Source organism: Eleutherodactylus coqui, chromosome 1, assembly GCF_035609145.1.
Source record: "Eleutherodactylus coqui strain aEleCoq1 chromosome 1, aEleCoq1.hap1, whole genome shotgun sequence".
Taxonomy (NCBI): Eukaryota; Metazoa; Chordata; class Amphibia; order Anura; family Eleutherodactylidae; genus Eleutherodactylus; species Eleutherodactylus coqui.
In genome coordinates this window covers 348,680,411-348,696,082 of record NC_089837.1, presented here as the reverse complement: position 1 = coordinate 348,696,082, position 15,672 = coordinate 348,680,411, and the positions used below count along the sequence as shown (strand labels likewise).

The window sequence follows — 15,672 nt, the reverse complement described above, 5'->3', positions numbered from 1 at the left end:
GCTTGCGCCATTGTCTTTCCTGACTGGCAAATACCTGCTCTGCTAGAGTTAATAACTCTGCTACACTAAAGTTGTGTGTCACTTTTTCAGGGCCACACTACAGTTCTAAAAGTTATTGTTCATTGAATATACGCAGTGGGTCCTTCCCTTTGCAAAAAAGCGAAAACATTATATTTGGCCTGCAGGCTTGCGCCAATTTATTTCCTGCCTAGGAAATCAAATCACTGGTAATACATCAGGCTGATGGGTAGAGGTAGGCCTAGAGGACGTGGACGCGGCCGAGGACGCGTAGGCCCAAGTGAGGGTGTGGGCACAGGCCGAGCTCCTGATCCAGGTGTGTCGCAGCCGACTGCTGCGCGATTAGGAGAGAGGCACGTTTCTGGCGTCCCCACATTCATCGCCCAATTAATGGGTCCACGCGGGAGACGTTTATTAGAAAATGAGCAGTGTGAGCAGGTCCTGTGCTGGATGGCAGAAAGTGCTTCGAGCAACCTATCATCCAGCCACAGTTCTGCGCTGTCCACTGCTGCAAATCCGAATCCTCTGTCTGCTGCTCCTCCGTCCTCCCAGCCTCCTCACTCCACTACAATGACACATGCTCAGGAGCGGGAACACTCCCAGGAACTGTTCTCGGGCCCCTGCTCAGATTGGGCAGCAGTGGTTCCTCTCCCACCAGAGGAGTTTATCGTCACTGATGCCCAACCATTCGAAAGTTCCCGGGGTCCGGGGAAAGAGGCTGGGGACTTCCGCCAACTGTCTCAAGAAGTTTCTGTGGGTGAGGAGGACGATGACGATGAGACACAGTTGTCTTGCAGTGAGGTAGTAGTAAGGGCAGTAAGTCCAAGGGAGCAGTGCACAGAGGATTCGGAGGAAGAGCAGCAGGACGATGAGGTGACTGACCCCACCTGGTGTGCAACGCCTACTCAGGACAGGTCTTCAGAGGGGGAGGCAAGGGCATCAGCAGGGCAGGTTGCAAGAGGCAGTGCGGTGGCCAGGGGTAGAGGCAGGGCCAGACCGAATAATCCAGCAACTGTTTCCCAAAGCGCCCCCTCGCGCCATGCAACCCTGCAGAGGCCGAGGTGCTCTAAGGTCTGGCAGTTTTTCACCGAGACGCCTGACGACCGACGAACAGTGGTGTGCAACCTTTGTCGCGCCAAGATCAGCCGGGGAGCCACCACCAACAGCCTCACCACCACCAGCATGCGCAGACATATGATGGCCAAGCACCCCACAAGATGGGACGAAGGCCGTTCACCGCCTCCGGTTTGCACCGCTGCCTCTCCCCCTGTGCCCCAACCTGCCACTGAGATACAACCTCCCTCTCAGGACACAGGCAGAACCGTCTCATGGCCTGCACCCACACCCTCATCTCCGCTGTCCTCGGCCCCATCCACCAATGTCTCGCACCGCACAGTCCAGCCGTCGCTAGCGCAACTGTTGGAACGCAAGCGCAAGTACGCCGCCACGCACCCGCACGCTCAATCGTTAACCGTCCACATAGCCAAATTTATCAGCCTTGAGATGCTGCCGTATAGGGTTGTGGAAACGGAGTCCTTCAAAGCTATGATGGCGGCGGCCCCACGCTACTCAGTTCCCAGTCGCCACTACTTTTCCCGATGTGCCGTCCCAGCCCTGCACGACCACGTCTCCCACAACATTGTACGCGCCCTCACCAATGCGGTTAGTGGCAAGGTCCACTTAACTACGGACACGTGGACAAGCACAGGCGGCCAGGGCCACTACATCTCCCTGACGGCACATTGGGTGAATTTAGTGGAGGCTGGGACAGAGTCAGAGCCTGGGACCGCTCACGTCCTACCCACCCCCAGAATTGCGGGCCCCAGCTCGGTGGTGGTATGTTCGGCGGTGTATGCTTCTTCCACTAAAGCACCCTCCTCCTCCTCCTCAACCTCTGTCTCGCAATCTAGATGTGTCAGCAGCAGCAGGACGTCGCCAGCAGTCGGTGTCGCGCGGCGTGGCAGCACAGCGGTGGGCAAGCGTCAGCAGGCCGTGCTGAAACTACTCAGCTTAGGAGATAGGAGGCACACGGCCCACAAACTGCTGCAGGGTCTGACAGAGCAGACCGACCGTTGGCTTGCGCCGCTGAGCCTCCAACCGGGCATGGTCGTGTGTGACAACGGCCGTAACCTGGTGGCGGCTCTGCAGCTCGGCAGCCTCACGCACGTGCCATGCCTGGCCCACGTCTTTAATTTGGTGGTTCAGCGCTTTCTGAAAAGCTACCCACGCTTGTCAGACCTGCTCGGAAAGGTGCACCGGCTCTGCGCACATTTCCGCAAGTCCCACACGGACGCTGCCACCCTGCGCACCCTGCAACATCGCTTTAATCTGCCAGTGCACCGACTGCTGTGCGACGTGCCCACACGGTGGAACTCTACGCTCCACATGTTGGCTAGGCTCTATGAGCAGCGTAGAGCTATAGTGGAATACCAACTCCAACATGGGCGGCGCAGTGGGAGTCAGCCTCCTCAATTCTTTTCAGAAGAGTTGGCCTGGTTGGCAGACATCTGCCAGGTCCTTCGAAACTTTGAGCAGTCTACCCAGGTGGTGAGCGGCGATGCTGCAATCATTAGCGTCACCATTCCTCTGCTATGCATCTTGAGAAGTTCCCTGCAAACCATAAAGGCAGCCGCTTTGCGCTCGGAAACAGAGCCGGGGGAAGACAGTATGTCGCTGGATAGTCAGAGCACCCTCCTGTCTATATCTCAGCGCGTTCAGGAGGAGGAGGAGGAGGAGGATGAGGAGGAGGGGGAAGAGACAGCTTGGCCCACTGCTGACGGTACCCATGCTGCTTGCCTGTCATCATTTCAGTGTGTATGGCCTGAGGAGGAGGAGGAGGAGGATCCTGAAAGTGATCTTCCTAGTGCGGACAGCCATGTGTTGCGTACAGGTACCCTGGCACACATGGCTGACTTCATGTTAGGATGCCTTTCTCGTGACCCTCGCATTCAACGCATTCTGGCCACTACGGATTACTGGGTGTACACACTGCTCGACCCACGCTATAAGGAGAACCTTCCCAGTCTCATTCCCGAAGAGGAAAGGGGTTCGAGAGTGTTGCTATACCACAGGACCCTGGCGGACAAGCTGATGGTAAAATTCCCATCCGACAGCGCTAGTGGCAGAAGGCGCAGTTCCGAGGGCCAGGTAGCAGGGGAGGTGCGTAGATCGAGCAGCATGTACAGCCCAGACAGTGCAATAGTTTTTAAGGGCCTGGCCAGCTTTATGGCTCCCCAGCAAGACTGTGTCACCGCTCCCCAGTCAAGGCTGAGTCGGCGGGAGCACTGTAAAAGGATGGTGAGGGAGTACGTAGCCGATCGCACGACCATCCTCGGTGACGCCTCTGCCCCCTACAACTACTGGGTGTCGAAGCTGGACACGTGGCCTGAACTAGCGCTGTATGCCCTGGAGGTGCTTGCTTGTCCTGCGGCTAGCGTCTTGTCGGAGAGGGTGTTTAGTGCGGCTGGGGGAATCATCACAGATAAGCGTACCCGCCTGTCAACCGACAGTGCCGACAGGCTAACACTCATCAAGATGAACAAAGCCTGGATTTCCCCAGACTTCTCTTCTCCACCAGCGGACAGCAGCGATACGTAAGCAATACGTATGCTGCACCCGCGGATGGAAGCTACGTTCTCTCTCACCATCCAAAACGGGGACATTTCTGCTTCATCAATCTGTGTCTAATATTCCTCCTCCTCCTCCTGCTCCTCCTCCTGAAACCTCACGTAATCACGCTGAACGGGCAATTTTTCTTAGGGCCACAAGGCTCACTCATCTAATTTTTCGAAACAATTTTTATATGTTTCAATGCTCTTAAAAGCGTTGAAACTTTAACTTGAACCAATTTTTCGTTAAACTGGGCTGCCTCCAGGCCTAGTTACCACTTAAGCCACATTAACCAAAGCGATTAATGGGTTTCACCTGCCATCTTGGTTGGGCATGGCCAATTTTTACTGAGGTACATTAGTACTGTTGGTACACCAATTTTTTGGGGCCCTCACCTACAGTGTAATCATAGCAATTTGTATGTTCTTCGCCTGCACTCATGGTACAGAAGTGTGTGTGGGGTTGGCCTACACTTTAGCTACATAAATGTAACTTGGGCCTTGGCTATACTGCAGCTACTGAAATGGAACTAAGACTGCTCTCCCACTATACTGCTGCTTCGGAATTGTTACTGGGGCCTGTCTTGAGTGCTACTATTACTGACATGGAACGAAGACTGCGCTCCCGCTATACTGCTGCTTTGGAATTGTTACTGGGGCCTGTCTTGAGTGCTACTATTGCTGACATGGAACGAAGACTGCGCTCCCGCTATAATGCTGCTAGTGATATGTTAGTGGGGCCTGTCCTAATGCTACGGCTGAAATGTTACGAATTCTGGGCTCTGCCTATACCGCTGCTAATGGTATGTCTCTGGGGTGTGGAAACAGAGGCTTCCCAAAGACATGATGGCGGCGAGGCCATTTCCCACCAACGCGGTTACTGTTAAGGTGCATATAACCACGGACACGTGGAGAGGACACGTAGTGCCTCAAAAACATCCCCCTCCTCCTCCAACAGGGAAAACATTCTTGGCAAATGCCTTTGCATTGGTTCGTCTGGTGGCAGTCCAAGAATTTCACCTTTACCGACACTACAAGAGAGCCCCCCCACCATCCCCCCGCCACGGCCCACTTAATCCTGGCCACATTCCGAAAACCTACAAAATAAAACCGCGCTACTAGGTCCGCAGTCACCACCACATTACCACCAACGCGGTTACTGTTAAGGTACATATTACCAGTCTGACTGGGGCATGCAGAGACACCTTGACAGAATGAATAGTGTGTGGCACATAGGTTCCCCATTGCTATGCCCACGTGTGCAGCTCCTGATGGCGGTGGCACAGGATTCTATTTCTCATTGCTTCTGTACAGCATTGTGGGCTATCGCCCCACCACTTTTAAAGAGGGTCGCTGCCTAGCCGTGCCAACCCCTCTGCAGTGTGTGCCTGCGGTTCCTCCTCATGGCAGACGCACTTCTAAATAGACATGAGGGTGGTGTGGCATGAGGGCAGCTGAAGACTGCGCAGGGACACTTTGGTGTGCGCTGTGGGGGGGAGGGGGGGCGGTTGGTCAGCATGTAACCCAGGAGAAGTGGCAGTGGAGTGTCATGCAGGCAGTGATTGTGCTTTGTTGGAGGTAGTGTGGTGCTTAGCTAAGGTATGCCATGCTAATGAGGGCTTTTCAGAAGTAAAAGTTGTTGGGAGGGGGGGGGCCCACTCTTGCCGCTATTGTGGCTTAATAGTGGGACCTGTGAACTTGAGATGCAGCCCAACATGTAGCCCCTCGCCTGCCCTATCCGTTGCTGTGTCGTTCCCATCACTTTCTTGAATTGCCCAGATTTTCACACATGAAAACCTTAGCGAGCATCGGCGAAATACAAAAATGCTCGGGTCGCCCATTGACTTCAATGGGGTTCGTTACTCGAAACGAACCCTCGAGCATCGCGAAAAGTTCGTTCCGAGTAACGAGCACCCGAGCATTTTGGTGCTCGCTCATCTCTACTACATACCATTTCCAAGCTATGGATTAAAAACGATCTTGTGATTAGTCAACTAAAATATATAACATATTGTGTTCAGTATTGTATAAAATGTCTACTATGAACATATTTGGAAACTTCTATTTACGTCATATAAAGCATATTTGTAGGGTATATCAGACCCATTTAAAACCTTTTTTTCTAACAGATTTTTTTCTGTGCATTTTTGCCAATCTCCAGTCTCAAAATGCAGCACTGTATATGTGTTATTTCCAGTCAGTCATTTAAATGTAGCCTAGTAAGCGTGAAAATTTAAGATACTATCAATAACTAAACTGTAATGGATTCTTTTACACCTGATTCACAAAACTATTAAAGTTCAACAGAGATTAAATCGTAGTTTAAAAAGTCTTCTGCTCCTTCTGCTGCATATAAATTGTTTTTCTTGTTGCTCAGCTGACAGACAGGAAAATAAATATGACCTGGTAATCCTCTTTCAAAATGGACTGATACATTTGAATGAAATTGTTTGACTTGAAAGATCAGGGAAAGACAGCGCTTGAATATTTTAAAATGATACAATTTTTCTTTCCACTCAACCATCCATACAATACTCTAAGGCTCAGTTCAGGCATTCTTCACTACGTGATTCTATACTATGAAGCCAAGTTGGGGAGCAGAAACTGTGGTATAAGTGCATGCTAGTACACTTGCATTTTCCTATTAAAGAAACAGATCTAGGAAATGTTCCTAGTACTCCATCTATGGAAAACGTGGTACTACATGATACCACATATTATAACCAATGTTGCAGTTTACCCCAGCTTGAAATCAAAGAGGAAAAACTGCTAATTTTAGCAAAGGACCAAATACGAAAAACGTGAATTACATTTTTAGAATATACCAATTTATGTAACATCTGGACTCTATGGGGTAAATGTATCAACCCCAACAAAATTCTAATATAAAAAAATCACATTTTTGAGTTTTAATAGTAATGGCTTATGCATTGATGCCATACATCCAAGTAAATGTTCCATTAAAACGATAATGGCTTTCACCTATAAGATTAAGTTTGGAGGTGGAAGATTTGTTGCAGAAATTTCTGCAATTCTATATCAGTTCCATACATCTGAATATGGCTGTGTATGTTGTAAGCATATGGATTCCTGCAAGCACTAATCAGATTAGTAAAACTGGGTCAGGAACACTATTTTTTCTCCCTGGGGAGAGAACCTAGAAGGTGAGGAGTCTTATAAGGCATAGATCATAGTGTAGAAAACTGGTTTGAATGGTCGTGTTGTGAGCTGCTTTGGAGCTATAAATGACCAGGAATGGGGTTTCAGTCAGCCATGACTTTATGCCTTAGATGTCATAGATCACTGATATGTAGAGACAGGGCCATACATATCTAGTTGATGTTCTATGCAGTATAAAATCAGGAGAAGTTCTTAATAGACTGTGCCTTTAAGAAAAGCTTCAAATATGTCCATATACACAACAGCCACCTGATGTCTTGTGCTGTATGTGGCTATAGTGCTCCAGATCGCACCTCAATTTATTCAATATAATAGAGATTACACCTTTCTTTCTTTGGCTGTCTTTTCTTATTCAATTGATATGTTCTTCTGGGATGCCAGGGGATTGAGGGAAGTTATACGGACCGAGATTGGAACCATTACTTGGTTGAGCCATGCCCCAGTGTCTTTGTCACTGCATGAGAGCTTTCCCCACTCTTCATCTTTTCCTTGGAGACTCAATGTACATATTTTTTCACACCTAGAATATGAATTTAGCCTAAAAAATTAGGTAGAAATGTTGTTTTACCATTAACACCTCGCCAGATCGTAGTGTTTTTTCGGTGTAGAATGTCTACAAAGCCTACATGAGAGGCCCCTTCATAAAATATTGTTCTAGAGCTAAGAGGAAAAGGGTAGATAAATGAACTCTGCTGATATCCCACATTAACTCCATGGATTCTCTAAACAAGATAAACCCTACTCCACATAGAACTGAAGAAATACTTAAACAGCGTGCCAAGCTACAAAGCCTTTTAGTTGTAAATCATGACATTACTTTTGAGAAAATGAACATGCAATTTTATGCTCATGATAATCGTATTGGAGCACTGTTAGCTAAACAAAGTCTGAAATCTGAAAGAGAGGAGTAGATCTCTTCTAGATTCTAAAGGGCAAAAGATTATTCACTCCCAAGAAATCGCAAATGCGTTTGTCTCATATTACGTAAAACAAAATACAAATACATATCAACCCCAAAGCATTAATCTTCTTGCTTATCACCAGACCAATTAGCCTCCCTTTCTGCACCTATCTCTAAGTCTGAAGTACTCAAGGCTGTTAAAACCCTTCAGATCTCTGGGCTTTTCTAATGGTTATTATAAAAAAATATGCTACCCTTTTGGCCCCTTATTAGGTAACGATGTTCAATGCTGCAATGGATGATGGTGTTTTCCAATTGGAAATGGTAGAGGCACTTGTTGTTACTTTACCTAAGCCCACCAAAGCTAAACTCTGCTACTTGTCCAGCCAATATTCACCCCATTTCCTTGTTAAATAAAAATAAATAAATCTTGTTGTTTCCATAGCACCAACTTATTCCGTAGCGCTTTCAGGTGATTTTATTTATTACCTATTACCCCACCAAGCTGGTTACTTATTTTACTGACCTCGGAAGGATGGAAGGCTGAATCAACCTTGAGCCGGCTACCTGAACCAAGCAACGATTGAACTTACAACCTTCAGATCGTGAGCGAGAGCTTAGGACTGCATTTCTGCTGCCTTAACACTCTGCGCCAAACGAATCTCTTACCGATGTTAAAATTTATGCTAAGCTTCTAAGCAAACAACTTTATCTATTCTCCCAAAGTTGGTTACTGCAGATCAGGTGCAATTTGCTCCACAGAGACAGAACCCCGATGGAACCCATTAGTTTTTGAATCTCATTAAGACCACAGAGCTTGATGGTGGATCCATTGAAGTTATTTGCAAGCCACTTTTCGGTGCCCATTAAAGTGTGCAATTTGTTAGTGTACTAAAACCCATCCGCATGGGTTTTCTCATATGGGTGTATTTCTCTTCCATTTGCAATTTCCAATAGCACTAGGCAGGGCTGCCCTCTTTTACCTTTGATTTTTGCTCTCCTCATGGAACCCCCTAGCACAACAGATTGTATTAATAATGATACTAAGCAAATTAAATGAGGACACCAGGAACATAAATTATGTCATTTTGGCACTTACAAACCCTATTTCCTCTTTAGAACAGGCCTAATCTACACTTTCTGACTTCAGGAAAATTTCATAACACGAGGTAAATAACACAAATTCTCAATTGCATAGTATTGGCATTAATAATATAACTAGGCAACATATAATTAGCTCTCTTCTATATGTCTGGAATGACCATTGCATACCTTATAAAGATATTCATTTAAACAAGCCCTAGCTCCATACATTTAACCAAATTATTTGTCCTTGCTTAATTATATTCCGCATCTTTTAAAAAACTTTCTTATACCTTTTATTTCTTGGTCTGGAAGGATAGCAGCGGTTAAAATGATGGTCTAACTACACATTCTTTATATCTTCAGAACTGTAGAGATTCCTGTCCCAAATTCCTTTTTTTATTAAACTGCAAACCATATCAATAATTTTATTTGTGGTGGTTCCCATTCTAGAATTAAATATTCTACCATAGCTAAGCCCTATGAGCATGAAGACCCCTGAAATTAAATGTTATTTTTCTGCAACAATTCGAGATCAAATCAAACATTGTTGGACCTTTTCCTTGGCTAAAAAATTGGTTTTCCAACTGCCCAAGGGGCTCTTCGTTCTCTCTCTTTGCAGTCAAGTCTTCCCCTTTACCGACTCACACTCCACCGAGTTTACAAATATTGGTTTCTGTTTGGATGCAACTCATTTCTTCATCATTCCCTTTAGTTCCAGTCTCTGTTCTTTCTTTAGGTTTTCTTTTTTCCATCCTTACAAACTTTGAATCTCGAATTTGGGAAACTGGGCATTCAAAAATTGGTGATCTATATGAAAATAACTCCATGCTGGACTTTTCTACATTATGTCAATCATTCCAGTTCCCTAGTAGTTTTCTGCTTATTTAAGTCTACAACATGCTCTTCACTCTCTTGATGTTCACAAGCCTGTTTTCCCCAGGACTGCTTTTACCTTTTTCCGCCTGCCTACCTATGTGTCCAAAGATATTTCTATATTCTATGATAACTCTTATTCCTAGCTTATCAATGTAAGTCTTCACAGATGCTACAGGGGGAGCAAGATTTTAAACAACACTTTTGATTGGAGGATTGAAGATATGCTCTCTCCTCAAATAAAAAAGTTTCCCATGGAATTAAACCTTGGGAATCTTCGCAGAAAATATTCATGCATTGGTACCTAACTCCCTCCAGATTTGCTAAAATGAGTAACTCTGTCTCAGAAATGTGTTGGAGGGGTTGTGGTTTTAAAGGCACTTATCTTCACATGTGGTCGTCTTGCCCTGTTTTCTGTTCTTTTTGGAATGTGATTTTGTCTGTACTATAACGCATCATTATGTGGCCCCGGACCCGACAACGCTCTCCATTTTCTATAAACATACAGGTTACCATCCTCTTATTCAGTTCTTATCTCTCATATTATTTTCACGTCGCGTTTGGCAATTGCTAGAAAATGGAAGCTCTCAAGTGCACCTTCTCTTTCTAAAGTTATTAATTCTATTAATCTTACCTACCATGTAGAAGAAATCGATTCCTATAGATATGTTACTAAGACTTCATCATTTTCCATTTGGGCACCATGGACAGAATACCTCACGACGAAACCTTATAGTTATTTATAGCTGTTTTTGTCAATTTTGCTCTATTGATGGGGGTTTTGTTGCTTGCAACAGGCCCACTGGTCACATGTGTCAGCATGATGTGATATTTTGGCATGTTCAACCTTTACTCCTGTTGTTCCTCTTTGTTCCATCCCTTCTGCTTTATACCCTGCTTAATGGTGGTGGACACTTTATCCTCAACATTTTTTTTATCCTACATGCATGTAGAAAAGTTTGTATAAAACATGTACATTCCTTTTCTTTTCTACATCTGATTGTTTATATACCAAGATATGTTTGCTGAGTCTTTGTTCTGGAATTGGATTGCTGCCTCTCCAGTTTCTAACTTGTTCAATAAAGTAAAAAATATTTTGAAAAAAAATCCTCACCAGTACAAATGATGCTGTGGATTTTGGTGTGGATCCACACCAAAATTCACCCCATGTGAACACACTCTAAAAGAGATACCCAGAAGTACAAAACATTGCTAAGTTCTTAAAAAAAACCGTGCTACCACAAGGGGCGTAGCTAAAGGCTCATGGGCCCGGGTGCAAAAGTTTATCTTGGGACCCCCCAGCGTCTCTTAACCCCTTAACGCAGAGGTCTAACGTGAAGCTCCTGGGCTCCAATGCAAAATCTGTAACAGGGCCCCCAACTATAATGCTTTATTGATACTACAGGACTTCCTATATGGAGAAGAGAGGCCTTATGGGCCCCCTAAGGCTCCTGGGCCTGGGTCTGGGGGCAACCGCATCCCCTATAGTTACGCCACCACTACCCACAGGTTGTGTGTGGTATTGCAGTTCAGCAACATTCACCCTAACAGACACAAATCATGGACAGTTGTAACACTGTTTCTGAAAGAAAGCATGCATCTATTTCTAATCCAAAGTATTCTCTATAACAATGCCTAGATTTTTTTCCGATCAAGTTAATGTTATTGAACCAATAGGGATTTGAGAAGAAAGAAGCATGTCAGTGATTTCAGGATTTTGAGGGGTTTATGTTATCAGCTTGTCTTCTCTTTGATTATTATATCAAAAATTGTTTTTCTTTAGGTACAATGTCAGTAGAAATACATAACAGCAAATGTTTTGTGTTATTAATAAAGTTTCAACATATGACTTTGCTTTAAAAATGAACTGCTTTGGCAACCGGAATCCTTGTCACATTCAGTGGTTGTTTCAAGATGTCATTTTTAGTAGTTATGTCAAAGTTCTAATGTTACAAGCTATATTTCTGGTGACAGTTCTTCTCCTACTCAGTCATCAGGTAGAGAAAATGAAGAAAAGTAAATGTAATAATAATTCTGTAGTGCTACTATTTGAGCTTGAAATTCATGAATTTTTAAAACACTATTTTGACACTTGTTATTTTTCCACACTCAGTAATTCGCTCAACTGGCAATTTATACTTATTTTCAAGAAATGCGAATGTGTTTCATGAAAGAGAAATCAAAATGCTGGATAAGTCCACTTGTATTTAACCATACAAAAAGCTTTATTATTGTATTTAGCACTGGGGTATAGAAGATCTGAACAGTCGTTGCTGAAGATCAAAGCTGAAATACATTTGTGAGATAACCCCTGGCCTTGTGCATTAAATAAATATCAGCTTATCCCACTGATGAGCTGATATGTGAGTATGGAAACAGCCTTACTTTCTACCATTGAGGGAAACAGGACTATAGATGTAAACTTCAACATACCAGATGGGTTTTCTACCAGGATTTAAGCACTATAAGGCCTAAGGGCACCTACCCACTTGCGATTTTTTTTCCTTTGCGTTTTGCGTTTTTTCTGAAGAGCAATTAGGATAGAATGTGTTCTTGTCCACTTGCGTTTTTTTTTTCGGTCCGTTGCAATTTTTACCATAGGAAATGTCAGTTGTATATGTGTCCTTATTTTTCTCTTAATGCACCCATGAATGTCAATGGAAATTAACGGAAAAGGCGCGAAAAAGCAGCGAAAATGCCGCCAAAAACACGCGGAAAACGCTGCGTTTTTCACGCACGAAAATCGCAAACGCCAGTGGGTAGGCGCCCTTAGTCAGACGGGCGTTTTTTCACGCGATTTGCGCATGCGCATGCGTCCGTTGATTTTATAAAACCATTGTTTTGCAATGGTATCGGACACATGAGCGCTTTTTATGCGCTCATCCGATAAATTATAGAACAGAAATTGCAGATCGCACCTATCTGCGATCTGCGATTCCTGTTCTCTACTCTATATGCGCTCAATGGGGCCGGCGGCAGCAGCGCCGACCCCACTGAGAACAAATAGTAGACAAATCATTCTTCTCTGCCACAGTTGTAACAGCTGTGGCAGAGAAGAACAATGTTTGCCCATTGAACTCAATGGAGCCGGCAATACAGCCGGCTCCATTGAAAGCAATGGGCTGCCGGCGATCGCGGGATGAATTGTCGGGAAGGGCTTAAATATATAACCCCTTCCCTGCAATTCATTCAGAAATGTGTAAAAATAAAAAAAAATATATATACTCACCTTGTCCCAGCAGACGGTTCAGCGCTGCCGGCCAGCAGTGGGTGTGAGTGTGTGTGAGTGAGAGCTGCCCCTGATTGGTCCCTGCGCTGAGCCAATCAGAGGCAGCTCTCACTCACACCCATTCATGAATTCATGAATGGGTGTGAATGAGTGCTGCCTCTGATTGGCTCAGCGCTGAGCCAATCGGGGGCAGCTCTCACTCACACCCACTGCCGGCCGGCCGGGCTGAACTCCGTCTGCCGGGACAAGGTAAGTATATATATTTTTTTTATTTTTACACATTTCTGGATGAATTGCAGGGAAGGGCTTATATATTTAGGCCCTTCCCGACAATTCATCGTGAGATCGCCCGCAGCGCATTGCTTTCAATGGAGCCGGCTGTATTGCCGGCTCCATTGAATTCAATGCGCTGGACAGCTCCGGCCCGTTTCTATTGAAACGCGGCTAGGAGCAGTTTTTTCGGGCGATTTTTCGGCCCCGGTCACGCGATTTGCGGATGCGCATCTGTCATGCGATCCGCAAATCACGGCAAAAAACGCCCGTGTGACTAAGGCCTAAGAGGTGCCTGGAAATGGCTCACCCCCTCCCTTTTGCCTGTAAACATACGAACATACAATTGGCCGATCTGAACAAGCAGGTTCATGGGTCAGACAAAGCAGACACAGTAGACTGACAGTCAAAGAAGTGCAGATGCGACAAGCAACAAAAACTACTGACATGGAACAACCTTCTAAAGACGATTAAAAGACCCAGATGACTGAAAGACCCAGTCCACCCATTTATTCTACTGTATCTATAGTCAAAGGAGTGATTAGCCCACAGCGGAATCACTCACTGTATGGTCAGCTTTATGCGTCACACACATATGAGCAGACAGGAGTAATAGCGGTAGGAGCAATAGCGGTGAGAACCTCACTACCATCATACCAAGTAAATAGATAAAATTCCATTAAAGGGGTTGTACAAGAATAAATATTTTCATAGGATAGGTGATACAAGTCTAATCAGTGTGGGCTAAGATCACCACCAAAGCCGAGAACGAAAATCCCATGTCTCCATCTTCTCATAACTGCTGGTTCTCTGCATCCACCCATGGGGACATCAGATTGAATGAAGCAGTGATCATGTATGTGCTGCACTATTCATTTCAATGGGGCTGATGGAAATAAGTGAGTTCAAGAACTCGGCCTTCTCCAGCAGTCCCACTGAAAATAAATAGAATGGTGCATGTGCAACCTTGGCTCCGGTCAATCTCCACCTCACTTCAGAGGGTGCAGCAACCCTGCAGTGAGGAGGAGGGGGAAATGGGACCCCCATTCTTGGGACCAATAAGGGCACACTGATCTGACTTTTATCACCTATCTTATGGGTAGGTCATGAATATACATTTATTACCTATTTTATGGATAGGCAATAAATGTCAAGTCTGCTACAACCACTTTAAATGTTTTGGCTCTACTAAACATGAAAAAGTTGTCAATGCTGATACGACATGCAAAATACTAATGTTCTAAATTTCAGAGATATATATCCAACCCCCTTAACCCCTGAAGTCCTCATGTGAAGTATGAATGTAGCCTTTTCCCAAAACCCAGATTTCAAACATGCATCAAAGCAACAACATGAAGTACCATGATGTTAGTTGGGCAATTCCGTTAAAAATCATGACTAACTGTAGCTTTGGGGGTACATGGTTGAAATTAGTTTGACTAGGAGGTACTTTAAAGTTTGTGAAAAACATTTAGAACACCTATAATGTCCACCTAACATAAGCATGATCTGAATAATGATAACAATGGTAATCTGTTACGGGCCTATTTTTAAAAATGTGTTATTAACCCATCGATTTACTGTGTAAAAGACAACAAATAAGGGATGAAATGGCAGTCTAGAACTAAGTGAATTGAGAATAGGCGTACAACTTTTGTCGGATTACCTTAATGCAGTAAATTAAACAATTATATTTAGAGATGGCCTCCTGTGATTTTTCTGATGGCAGGATTAACATGCGGATTTGAGGGGACAAAGATTTTTTCTCTGCTGTGTAGGTCAAGTGAGAAGTAGTTGCACAGTGTCTAGAAGTCTGTTATGGGATTAGTCATAATTAGAAGATGGAGAGTGGCAGCTCGCTAATCAGCACTGAGTTTTCACACACTTCAGCTACAGTGAAGAGCTCTGTGAAACCTCGCTGCAGTAGCAGCTGGTGCCTTGAAAATTGAATAAACATACAAAAAAAATAGGTTATTGCATTCTAACAGGTTAATGTTCGATCTCCACCGGAATATTTGATTCCCAGTATGGTGAACACTATAAATGTTTGATGAATTATGTTGTACTTTTGTGATGTTTTTCTCTTGTTCTAAAGCACTTTCTTGTTACTTAAGTCAAAATGAATCGAATGATTAAAAACGTAAAAAAATCTACTCAAAATTTAGGACTATGTTAGAACTATGGGGACAGCATGGATAGCATGGCTGCCTTGCACCACTGGGGTCCTGAGTTTGGATCTCATTGTGGGCAATTTTTTTTTGCTCTCTCAGTGTGTGTGTAAATTATCTCCTAGATAGCTGGTTTCTTCCCATGCTTCGAAAATACATATTGGTGAATTAAAGTAAAGTCCCATTTGCATGTAAAGAAGATTGCTCAAAATTCGTTCAAAAGATAGGATGATTGACAGTTTGAGCGATCATTTTGCATAAGTTGCTAATGGACACTAATGCCCATTAGTAGCTTATCAGCTTCATTTTGCATGTTAATGAGCCTCTCTTCACTGTATG

At 44.6% G+C, this 15,672-nt stretch overlaps 1 protein-coding gene across 4 annotated transcripts in view; it reads left to right on the top strand.

Annotated features, from left to right (window-relative positions):
- Nucleotides 1-15,672, top strand: part of AUTS2 (activator of transcription and developmental regulator AUTS2) — a 1,214,671-nt gene that overhangs the window by 468,999 nt on the left and 730,000 nt on the right. The gene's annotated exons all lie outside the window — the stretch shown is intronic.